Genomic DNA, 12,410 nt, shown 5'->3' on the forward strand with positions numbered 1-12,410 from the left:
TTTAGTGGTTGATTCAGTTTTATGGAAACAAACATTTTCATTATATTTCTCACATGTAAATTTCTTTTTTCCTTTTTTTTCTTCCTGCCACCCCCAAAATGACTACCATTAGATACACATAAGTATACATAAGTAAAATTATTCAATACATACTTCTATTTATCACTTCTTTCTCTGAATGCATATAGTGTCTTTCTTTATGTCCTTTATTTTTAATTTCAAAGTCATTCTTAAAACAATACTTCTGTTACTGTATACAATGTTCTCTTGGTTCTGCTCACTTTGCTCTTCCATCATTTTGTGCAAGTCTTTTCGTGCCTTTCTAAGATCATCATTTCTTATAGCACAGTAGTATTCCATCACAACCATAAACCACAATTTGTTCAGCCATTTCCCAATTGATGGGGATCCTTGCAATTTCCAGTTTTTTGCCACCACAAAGAGGGCTGCTATAAACATCCCATTCACATTCAAAGTTATGATGACTATCTGTGAATTTCCCTCCATTTTATCTTTATTCACTATTTTCTTTCTCAGTCTCTTTTTACCCTACCCCTGTTATCTTATCTTCTCCCTCACTCTCCCACATCCACTTCACCCACCTCTCCAAAAGTTCTGTTTTAAAAAAAGTTTAAATTAATATCTTTTGTTTTTATATTGCCTTAATTTCTAAATAATTTCTTCCTCACCCCAATAGCCATCCCCTATAACAAAAAAGAAAAAAGTAATAGGTAAAAATAGTTCAGCAAACACATCAATAGTCTGACAGTGTATGTGAAATTCCACCTCTATAGTCCCCTACCTCTTCACTCTCTCTTCAGATCTTAACAAAGCATCTGTCTGGTGTGAGGATTTGCTGGGCCCTTTCAGGGCTGCTCATCCATCTTTCACTGTGTCCACCTTTCACTCAACTCTCACATGGTTAAAAATTTGATAGAATCACCCAGCGAAAATAAGCATGATCTTTCAGGGGAGGAGATGGATATTCAACAAAATAGGGGACTTCCATACCTTCCTGATAAAAAGACCAGAGCTAAACAGAAAATTTGATCTTCAAATACAAGACTCAAGAGAGACATAAAAAGGTAAACGGAACAGAAAGAAGCAACGTGTTATTAATAAGGGCAAACTGTTTACATCCCTACAAGGAAAGATGACACTTGTAACTCTTGAGAACTATATTGTTATTACACCATGTTAAAGGGGTATACATAAAAGGGGTGGGTATAAATTGACTTTGATGTAATGATGAAAAAAAGTTAATCAAGTGGGTTCACAACATCCCTGTGAGGTAGGTGCTACCATTATCCCCATTTTACAGTTAAAGAAACTGAGGCTGAGAGAAAGAGACTCACCCAGTGTCACATAGCTAGTAAATGTCTGAAGCAGGATTTGAACTCAGGTCTTCCTGACTCCAGATCCACTGTGCTTCCTAGCTGCCTCTAAGGCCAGAGATTGGTGTAAGTTGGAATAACACATTAAGTTTGGTAATTAAGAGATCATTGGTAACTTTTTAGTAAACAGTTTTGGTTGAATGATAGGACTAGGGATAGATATTTATTCAAGACCTGCTATATGCAAGTCAGTGTGCTAGGTGGAGGCCTTGGGGTTGGTGATGAATGAGCAAAAAACAAGCTATAAGATAGGATCTCTACCCTAAAAATGGCTAGATGATCCTTTCCCACCGAAGAATAGAAGTATAAGCAAAGCTGACACAAAAAGAACAGCAAAATTTGAAAATCATATGGAAATTATGTCTTCTATGATTTCCCACCAGAGACTTGAAGCCTTCACTGTGACAGAGAGCAGAATTTTCTGCTGTTAAAAAATACTTTAGGGGCAGCTAGGTGGCACAGTAGATAGAGCACTGGCCCTGGATTCAGGAGGACCTGAGTTCAAATTTGGCCTCAGATACATAACACTTACTAGCTGTGTGACCCTGGGCAAGTCACTTAACCGGTTGCCTAGCCAAAAAAATAAATAAAATAAAAAACAGTTTAAAAGAAATGTTAAAAGGTGTCTTTCTTTTACATGTATAGTACTTATATATTTATTTGCACCTGATAAAGATATAAAAAGTGCTAATTGTTATCGAGCTGATTTTGGAACCAGCAGATTGCCTTAGAAACCCAAAATGTTATTTTAAGCCTAAGAAACTATTTTTCCTAACTATGCAACATCTTGCTAATAATCAGAATGTGAAATAGTTTCAGGAGGTAAAAATAGTGTATCTTCTTCTTCTTCTTTTTTTTTTTTTTTGAAGATTAAAAAGAAAATCTTACTTCTGGCTCCATGCAAGTTACAAACTGTTCTAAACTGTTAACACATCTGTGTGCAATCCTCTCTGTCAAACCAATTCTTTGGGGAGAGAAGTTTAAATTCTAGCCTTGGGTCTCTCTCTCTCCCTGTCTCAACCCTGCAATTTCAGTAATAAGGATTTACTTGTTTCTGAGCATTTCTGGTCAGTTGCAGTATCCTTTGCCCAATGCTCATCTACTTGAACCTTGGAGAGCCATGGGACTGAAGCTCAGCTTTCCTTCCTAAGGCAGAAGGGAGGAGCAGAAGTGATGGCATAAGGTGTTAATGTTAAAGTGCAAACATGCAGAGGTATGATAAGAAACTGAGGTGTGCATTGTGGCTCAGTGGGACGAGATGGCAGCTGCCAACAGTGCTATTGCAACAAGGCAATGGTGGGTCAGTGAGTCAGTATTTTATCCACAATATAAGAGGGCAATGGTAATTTCCTCTGCCATGTTCAGACCCCAGCAGCAGCAGAGGGTACATACATAGCATACCACTGTATGGGCCCCAAGGGCAGCCGGTGGCATAAGAGGTAGTTGCAATAAGCAGTGGTAGAGTACAGTGGCAACAGTTAATATAGTGACAGTGATGTGGGCTCCAGGAGAGTGACCACTGGCATGGACAACAGTGCAGATAGGCCCATCATAGCCTTTGATTACTGTAACCTTGAACTGATAAGGTTCCTTCATATCATTGCTGGTATAGTACCTAGAAGTCCATGGACAACTCCTTAGAAAGAGCTTAAAGGACCAAGGGACAGGAGGAGGTAAAACTTTTTATTTTATTTTTTTTATTTTTAACATGTGTTTCTAAAACTTTGGGTTACAAATTTTCTCCCTTTCTCCCTCCCCACCCACCCTCATTGAAAAGGCAAGCATCTTGATACAGGTTATAGATGTGTAGTCATGCCAAACACTTCCATTGTAGTCATGTTGTGAAAAACTAAGTATATTTCCCTTCATCCTATCCTACCCCCCATTTATTCTATTCTTTCTTTTGACCCTGTCCCTCCTCAGAAGTGTTTGCTTTTGATTATCCCCTCCCCCAATCTGCCCTCCCCTCTATCAACCCCCTGCTCTCTTGTCCCCTTCCCCCCCTATTTCCTTGTAGGGTAAGATAGATTTCCATACCCAATTGATTGTGTATGTTATTTTCTCCTTAAGCCAAATCCGATGAGAATAAGATTCACTCATTCCCTCTCACCTTCCCCCATTTCCCCTCCATTGTAAAAGCCTTTTCTTGTCTGTTTCATGTGAGATAATTTACCCCACTCTACCTCTCCTTTTCTCTTTCTCCCAGTATAATCCTTTCTCACCCCTTAATTTTATTCTCCAGATATCACCCCTTCATCTTCAACTCACCCTGTGCCCTCTATCTAGCTATCTATCTATACATACATATATTTTTTTCCCTCCCACTACCCTAATACTGACAAAGGACTCATGAGTTACACATATTATCTTTCCCTGCAGGAATGTAAACAGTTCAACCTTAATAAGTCTCTTATGATTTCTCTTTCCTGTTTACCTCTTCCATGTTTCACTTGAGTCTTGTATTTGAAAGTCAAATTTTATATTCAGTTCAGGTCTTTTCTTCAGGAATGCTTGAAAGTTCTCTATTTCATTGAATGACCATTTTTACCCTGACAGATTATACTGTTTTGCTGGGTAGGTGATTCTTGGTTGTAGTCCTATCTCCTTTGCCCTTCAGAATATCATAATCTATGCCCTCCAGACCCTTAAGGTAGAAGCTGCTAAATCTTGTGTTATCCTGATTGTGTTTCCACAATACTTGAATTGTTTCTTTCTGGCTGCCTGCTATATTTTCTCCTTAACCTGAGGGAGGTAAAACTTTTTATCCATCCCTACTGAAGCAGGGTGGGAATCCCTCATTAGAGGTCTCTTAAAGGGGCAAATATTTGATATTCCTACCACTCCCTCCAAAGGGAGTGGCAAGTCCTGGTTGGTGGATCAGTGAACACTGAGTTGAGATAATATAAAGTGAATTTCAGTATTAACCCTGGCAGGTTACATGTCTTAGCTGTACTATGGCAATTATTTTCTGGTCTGGCCAGACTGATATTTTTGTGATGGCAAATTAGACCACCTTTGGTCTCCATTCTTACCTAGCCCTTAGTCATTGAATAGGTATTGCCTCAGACAAACTGAGATCCAGGAAAGACCTTAATTTAGAAAGGTCAAGTTCACCTATTGCATCCCAGGCCATAATCAGTCATCTTGACTTCTGTCTTGCCACTGGACTTTGATGACTCTGGAGAAGAGAGTGAAGCTTTGACTTTGTACAGTTGTGTCACTTAAATCCAATTTAGTGCAAGTAAAGACATTACCCTCATGATGTCATTTGTCCTCTCCTAGTAGGAAGGATGAACAACATATGAAATGAGTCCCTCACATCCTGTGATGAGAATTGTTAACTGAGCCAGAAGCATCACTAATGTACACTGTAGTCCTGATGTTCCTTGTGCTTCTCCTACTCATCACTACTTTATATCAGGAGATTAACTGTGGTCTGAAAATTTGACATTACCCACCAAATGGATGAGATCATTAAGATCTAGTACTCAGTCCTTCTGACGAGGGTTGCAAAGCCTGGGATTTCTGGTCCTTGTTCTCTATATTCTGTCACTCTGCTAAGGGGCATAGTGCCTGTTTTCTTTTTTTTTAAGCTTTCTATTTTTTGCTTTTCTTTTCCTCCTCCAGTGCCATGCTTCTCTATCCCTAAGGGCAACTAATAACTACACTGAGGCTAAATAAGTGGTAAAAGTCCTCTAGAAGAACTTCAAAACCTTGTCTCCAAAGAGTATAGTAAGCTTTTTGTCATGTAGGTTAAACTTGTTTTTCCCTTAAAAAGGTAGGGGAGCTGTCCTCAAGACTTACTTCATCTAAGGGCCATTGATATGGTTTCTTTGTGAGCTAATTATGAAAGCTATCCCACAAGGAGTCAAAAACTCATTTCTAAGTCTTGACCAATGAACTAATATAATGCCAGGCCCAAGGCTCATTGGTATGGGACTCTGTCCTTACTGGTGGAAATCAATGTCTTGTGCCTGTGTAAGGGACAAGGCAGAGCTGGCAATAACAGGAGAGAAAACTGTTCAGTTCTCTTTGAGTCTCTTTGGCCTTTGGGTTCTGCAGTCACTTCGGGCATTTCTGGCTTTCAGCTCCAAGAGTGAAGATGCATGATGCCAACCCCACTTCAGGCTGCTGAAGGAAAAGATTGGGAAGTAGCTGACATGAAAGGAGTGGGCAGTCTCCATAATATCACTATCTCCCACTTGCTATAGAAGAGACTTTGGGGAAGCTTCCCTTGGGTGAGATCTAGGACTGTCTTGGTTGAACTGCATTACCTTGCTCCCAACAGATTTCCTTCATTCTGTATTGTCAGTTTTGTTAAATGCATTTCCAAATTACTTTACACAGAGAATCAACATCTCATCATTAACAGTTAAAACTACAAATTTAAAAGAGCATGTTTACCCAAGTTCGGAGGGTAGTTTCATTACCTTGAGCAAGATGTGCTGGACCTGGTGACGCTTCCAGGCAAAGGTTGCCCTAGGGCCCAAGGCCATTGCCCTGGGGGCCCATATTGTAGCTGCTGCCCCTCCCACCTCCTTCCTTTCCCAGGTAGGGGAGGGTAAAAATCAAAGGTGAGGGGTAAGGGGTAAAACTCTCTTCTCCTGTGAGAGAGGTTGACAGATACCGTCTTGACTCAAGGGAAGGGAGTGGGAGAAAAGAGTGACCAAGGTTGTAAGGAGGAATTTCAAAACTCCTTAGTGATCAATCACAAAACCTCCAGAATCTGCCAGTGTATTTTTAGCTGTTCTAACTTCCCTGTAACCTCCAAGAAGGAAGATTCAGAGGTGGAGAGGGAAGAAAGTAAGTAAGCCTTAGGGAACCAAAAAGCAACTACAGTTTCCCCCAATTCCCTAGCGCCAAGAGAATTGACAGAATTGTGCATACACTTCCAGATAAGGAGTCCATCCTTGTCCTCTATGCTGCAGAAGGTGTACCCAGGTCCATGGCCTCGAACCGACCCAGTGGACCGAGAGCCTGAGACTGTCAGGCTGAGTGTGAGACAGCCTTATTAACTGTCTGCCTGAAAAGCACCTCCAAGTCTTGGTGCTTGGAGAGCGACCCCAACTGCAGAGCAAGAAAGTTGGGGGGAGGGCTTACATATCTTCCAGTCTTGGCTGGAGAAGAACTTGGAGTTAGGCAGTTTCCCCATATGGGCAACCAAAATGTTGAGGTTTAGGGGTTTAGGGGTGCTGAGACCCCAAAATCACAACACATGGGTCCTGCCTGAAAGAATTCGACCCAAGTCTTCTTTCAGCCAAAGACAAAGTTTATTAGAACATCCATCATATAGGGCAGCCTCTTAAGGAGGCTGAATGTTAGTGAGCTATTGGCTAGATTTTAAGAATCTGAGCATCTTAATGGAGACAAGATTGGATGTTAAGGGACCTAGGAGTGGCCAAGTCGTCTATGAGGTAATAGAACTCCAGAGACCTGGGCCAAGGGAGAATGGAGCCTAGATAGGATTCCGGGTGGGAAGTGGCCTTGGGCCATAAGGAGGTAAGAAAATGGAGGGTTAGGCTAGGTTAAGGGTAACAGAGAATTGGGAGGTTGGGTGTAGGCAGTAACAAAAAGCCCGTTGATGGGATTATAGCCTCAATCCAACACCAGAGATTTGGCCATGTGTGAAAGTCCAAGGTTTTTCCTTTTTGGGGTCTAGATCCCATCCTCATCAATAGCAAAACAGAAATCAGAGAAAGTGTACATAGGAGAATATGTATCAGACAATACAGAGTGAAAGAGCTTTCTCATTGGGAACAAGGTAATTCAATTAATTCAAGAGAGAGAGTCCTAGATCTTGGGTGCAGCAGTCAGCCTTAATCTCACTTTAGCAACAGGCTGATGATAGGCATTAGGGGGTGGGGAGGGGTAAGGGGTGTGATATTTTTATTAAAGTTGTTCATCACATCTTTTGATTGGTGGTTTACTGCAAAATTACTGATGAAGTTGTTTATGATATTTTCTTATCAATGATCTGTTTTATTGTAGGCTCTACATATATTTATGTTTTTTTTTAAAGAATACACACATGTTATACAAACATATCACACCATACAGATGCTTATCTTATTGGTGAAAACCACTTACTGAAGGTGGCTTAATCACAAAATGGAATTTAAAACAAAATGGAATCAGTAATGCTAAGTTGAGAAACTATCTTACTAAAGTAATAGAATTTATTCTCATCATCATCAGTTATACTAAATTGACCAACTTATTCTTACTGTCTTACTGAAACGCTAAAACCTACTCTCAATACATATTGTACATTGGGTAACTTTCTGTAATCCCTTTTGAGGAGACCATATATGAATCAAAACCTAAACTTTAAGGATCAAGGTATAAAGAACCAAAGTCTGAGAAAAGGAACCCCACTCATTAGAGGTCAGGCTTCTCCAGAATGAAACTACTCATTGTGGAGGAAATGGACAAAATGTGTGTGTTGTGTGTTTGGGGAAAACATCTCCCCAGAAATAGCAGTCTTAGAGGTCAAAGAAATGTAGGCTGAGGGGTTGTGTCAATAAATGTAGACTCTTAGTCTGATTCCATCTCAAAAGTAGGCTTCTACTCTGTTAGACCTTAGATCCCACCTAGACATTCTAAGACCTCTCATACCACCAAAATAGTCTGATGAGATTAACTATAGGGAACCACCCTGACCAGATCTTGGGTGCCCACAAGATTGTCTCAAAGTTAACACATTCTTCTCCCTACCCCAGATCACCTGACATCCTATCTCTATTACTCTTTCAAAAAAGGAAAGTGACTGAGCAGCCTCATCTGATAGGCTTCTTTTGCTGCCAGCCCTAAGACTGCTTAAAACTTTCTGAAGGTGTGTGTCTCCCTTTGTTCTGTGGAGTTGCTAGCCAACTTGTAACTGCCCATCTACCAATGGAAAAGTTTAATTTTATCTTCTAACCCTGCCTCTTAGCTTACTGGTGGGAGGAATTTCTATCCTGGAAGATCTTAAGATTTCTGGGCTTAGAAATCCCTAAACCATTTAAGTGTAAGTAGTGGGTGACTATAATTCCTGAGTTTGATAGGGGAGACTCTTGAACTCTAAGATCACTAGGGTAAGATTTCTTACCCACATCAGCCTAGTGGGACTAAGACCTGCTTAGAGATACTTATTAGAAATTAGACTATATTTAAGACAATCACTGGGTCTTGATCCAGCCTGCGGAAAGCCTAGGACCTTTGGTATATTTGTTATATGGTGACCCTGTTGTCAAAATTTTATTGCCAAAAATAGTGTCTCTACTTGTGAATATATATTTCCTTTCTGCCTCCTATTTCCTTTCTACGGATCCCTTGTGCTTGAAAATCTCTTAAGATATAAACTGTTGCCCAGAACTGGAATTATTTGAGGTGGGCACCTGCATTGAATAGGAAGTAGAAAGCTCAAAGACTTAGTGATCCAACAGGAGGGCCTCCTTTGTTTTTAAGTGGCCATTTTGGATAAGTCAAATCCAAGTCTTGTGCCCTGCTACCTGGTATTCCACAGGTTAATAAGCAAAAGTTCTGTCTATTGTTTTCTCTCTCATTCTTAACTTAGAATTGTATGTTACCTGGTTCTGAGACACAAGGAAGAACATAAGGATAGCATCTTCCACTCGAGAAGAAAAAACAAACAAGAAGATCTCTCTGAAGGGTGACCTCTGAGGATAGAGGTACCAAATTACTGATTTATGGGTAGTTAACAAAGAAAACCAAATTCTGAGTTTCTTTACTCTCAGCTGGAAATATTGCCTTAAAGTCTATCTCCAAAATGCTAACTAACCCTATTCTAATGAAAATCTTAATTGGCACTGGCTAAATGATGAGTGTCAATCCTGAAAAATTAATCTATTTATAAGGGTTTATGGAAGTTTCCCATTCTAGGCAATAGCATTGGTGTCTTTGAGAAAATAAATAAAAGGGTATTGGTAGCTTAAGAGTGAGGAGTGTTTTATTTATGTTCTATGTAGAGTGATGCGATCTACAGGTTAGGGGTCCTGGAATCCCAAAATCATGACACCTGGGTCCTGCCCGAAAGAATTCCACCCAAGCCTTCTTGCAGCCAAAAACAAGGTTTATTGAAGATTCGCCATATTAGATAGACTCTTAAGGAATCTGAGCATCTATGGGCTATTGGCTAGATTCTAAGAATCAGAGCATCTTAATGGAGACAAGATGGACCTTATGTACAGAAAGACTGTGGGAGGGATCTAGGAGTGGCCAAGTAGTTTGGGGTGATGGGAGGAAGGGCCTAAGGAGATCTGTATGGGAGTGGTTAGTAAGCTGGGGTGAACAGAACTCCTGGGACCTGGACCTCTTGGCCAAGGGAGAATGGAGCCTAGCTAGGATTAAGGGTGGGAAATGGCCAGGGCCATAGGGAGGTAAGACAATGGAGGGGAGATTGGGTGTGGCTACAGTGAAAGGCCAGTTGAAGGCATTATAGCCTCAGGGGGAACACCAGAGATTTGGCCATGTGGGAAAGTCCAGGGTTTTTCCTTTTTGGGACCCAGATTCCAATCCCATCACTGAGTATATGCTGTTAGCATTGTATTCTGTCTTGCTAAATTGAGATGACTTTTTTCCTGTGGCTTTGATGGGGTTTGGATCTGGACCTCAGGAAGGAAAAACCCTGCACTTTCCCACATTGCCAAATCTCTGGCATTTGCTGGAGGCTATAATCCCATCAACTGGCCTTTCATTGTGGCTACACCCAATCTCCCAATTCTGTTACCCTTAATCTAGAAAACTTTTCTGCTAAAGTTTCAAAACTTTCAAAAGATGTAGTCTCATTTTTGTAGTACTAATTGTGACCAAGTTTGGAACGAAGAAAGACAGATAAGAGGGGAAAAACATTTTCCTCACTTGTACAAATTTATGGCAAAATATGATAATTGGCAATATGGAAAACTAATTAGATTGAAGTATAATTAATCTGTTTAATAGTATTTCTGATGGGGTTGGGATTTGCCTGAGGCTATAATCCCATCAACTGGCCTTTCATTGTAGCTATGCTCAATCTCCCATTTGGTTACCCTTATTCTAGCCTAGCCCTCCATTGTTTTACCTCCTTATGGCCTGAGGCCACTTCCCACCCTGAATCCTGGCTAGGCTCCATTCTCCCTTGGCCATGTGGTTCAGGTTCCTGGCGTTCTATTACCTCACTGTCCCAGCAAATTACTTGGCCACTCCTACATCCCTCCCACAGTCTTTCAGTATGTAAGGTCCATCTCATCTCCATTAAGATGCTCTGATTCTTATAATCTAACCACTGCTCAGATTTTTACAATCCAGCCAATACTTCACAGATACTCAGATTCCTTAAGAGTCTTGCTAATATGGCAGATCTTTAATAAACCTTATCTTTGGCTGAAAGAAGGCTTGGATCGAATTCTTTTGGGCAGGATTCGTGTGTCAGGATCTTGAGGTCCCAGCACCCCTAAACCTCTAGACCTTATCATTTCCACATTGTGGTGGGAGTGTGATTTGAATGTTTTATATGTGTTGAAATTACAGTAGCTTTGGTGTGGGGGGCGGAGGGGGTTGTTACAAGTCCTTCAGAGTGTTAAAAGTAAAGACTGTAGAATTTGCTTAGAAATAAGCACTCAGACATTTCTTACTTTCTCCCTTCCACGGAGAGTGAAAATTACTGTAAGGGAAGAAGTTGACTTCACCAACTAGAGAATGCTCAGTCCTAAATTGAAATGAAACCAATCTAAAAATTTTGTCTCTAATAATTCTAAAAGCAAAGGAAAAAATAACTTTGCAGTTTGAAGAGGAGAAAAGAAAAATGTCTATTAAATTGTAAACTCCTCTTGGGGAAATGCTTGTCTCTTCCTTTGGAAGTTAAAGTTAGTTTTGAGATTTCTTGTGATTTCTAAGGTTGGCTTCACGATTTTGATATTCTTTTAGATGGCAAAAAGTAGCTGGAATCATGTAGCAATATTTAAAATCACACAGATAAATTAATATTCAGAGCATGACTGATCTGTGCTCTAAATGATAACTGCTGGCATTACCTTTATAACCACAAGGGCAAAAACTCTATACAGGCAAACTGTTTGCCTTAGTTTTCTCAATTCTAAGATGAGGAAAATAGTAGCTCTTACCTTGCAGGGTTGTCATGAGGATCAAATGAAATACTAATTTTAAAAAAAAATAAAAGCACTTTGCACAGTATCTGGCACATGGTAGGGGCTATATATATGCTTATTCCCTTCCTTTCCCTTCCCCTACTAGTCTCTGAATGTAACTAGTATAGAATCCCCCAAATTAGTAGATGAATGGAGATTCATTCAACCGAATTAATGTCATTTGAGTGGTGTTTTGTTCCATGTTTCAAATCCATGATTCATGACAATTTATGTTAGTATTGTGTTTGTGTTTCTTTCATCGTGAAATTTTGATATAGAAGGGCTATTGACTTGTGAGATGATACCTAGAATATGATACATTTACAAATATATCTTTGGGTTAGCTCTTCTTTTTAATCTGAATGCTATGATTTTATAACTTGAGGCCTTCTGATTAAAAACTGCCTTAGGATTTAAAATGGGTATACTCTGATGTGTCACCTTAATACCTTGGAAAGTTTCATTGTGGGCACAGCTTGGTGGTGCAGTGGATAGAGCTCTACCCTTGGAGTCAGGAGGATCTGAATTCAAATCCGACTCAGACACTTGACACTTACTTAGTGACTCTGGGCAAGTCACTTAACCCTGAATGCCTCACCAAAAAACCAAAACAAACAAACAAAAAAGACAAACCAGGAATGTTTCATTGCCATTGAAAAGCTTTGTGAGACTTTCCTTGCCAGATTCTCTAAATTTTTGTATTCTAATAAGATCATAAACCCTTATCAACTATAGGAAAGAAGCTACAAGAAGGAGTATTTAAATGAGTCTTGTAAATTATACCTAGAATCTAGAGATAATTTAAGACTTAAATTTCGTTTTCAGAGGAACCAAAATCTCCTGCCCCTAACACACTCATGGAAGGCTTAAAAGTTTGTATGGTATAAAA

The sequence above is a fragment of the Vombatus ursinus genome, unplaced genomic scaffold (genome assembly GCF_900497805.2).
Source record: "Vombatus ursinus unplaced genomic scaffold, bare-nosed wombat genome assembly UNPS02004704.1, whole genome shotgun sequence".
In the NCBI taxonomy this organism is placed as follows: Eukaryota; Metazoa; Chordata; class Mammalia; order Diprotodontia; family Vombatidae; genus Vombatus; species Vombatus ursinus.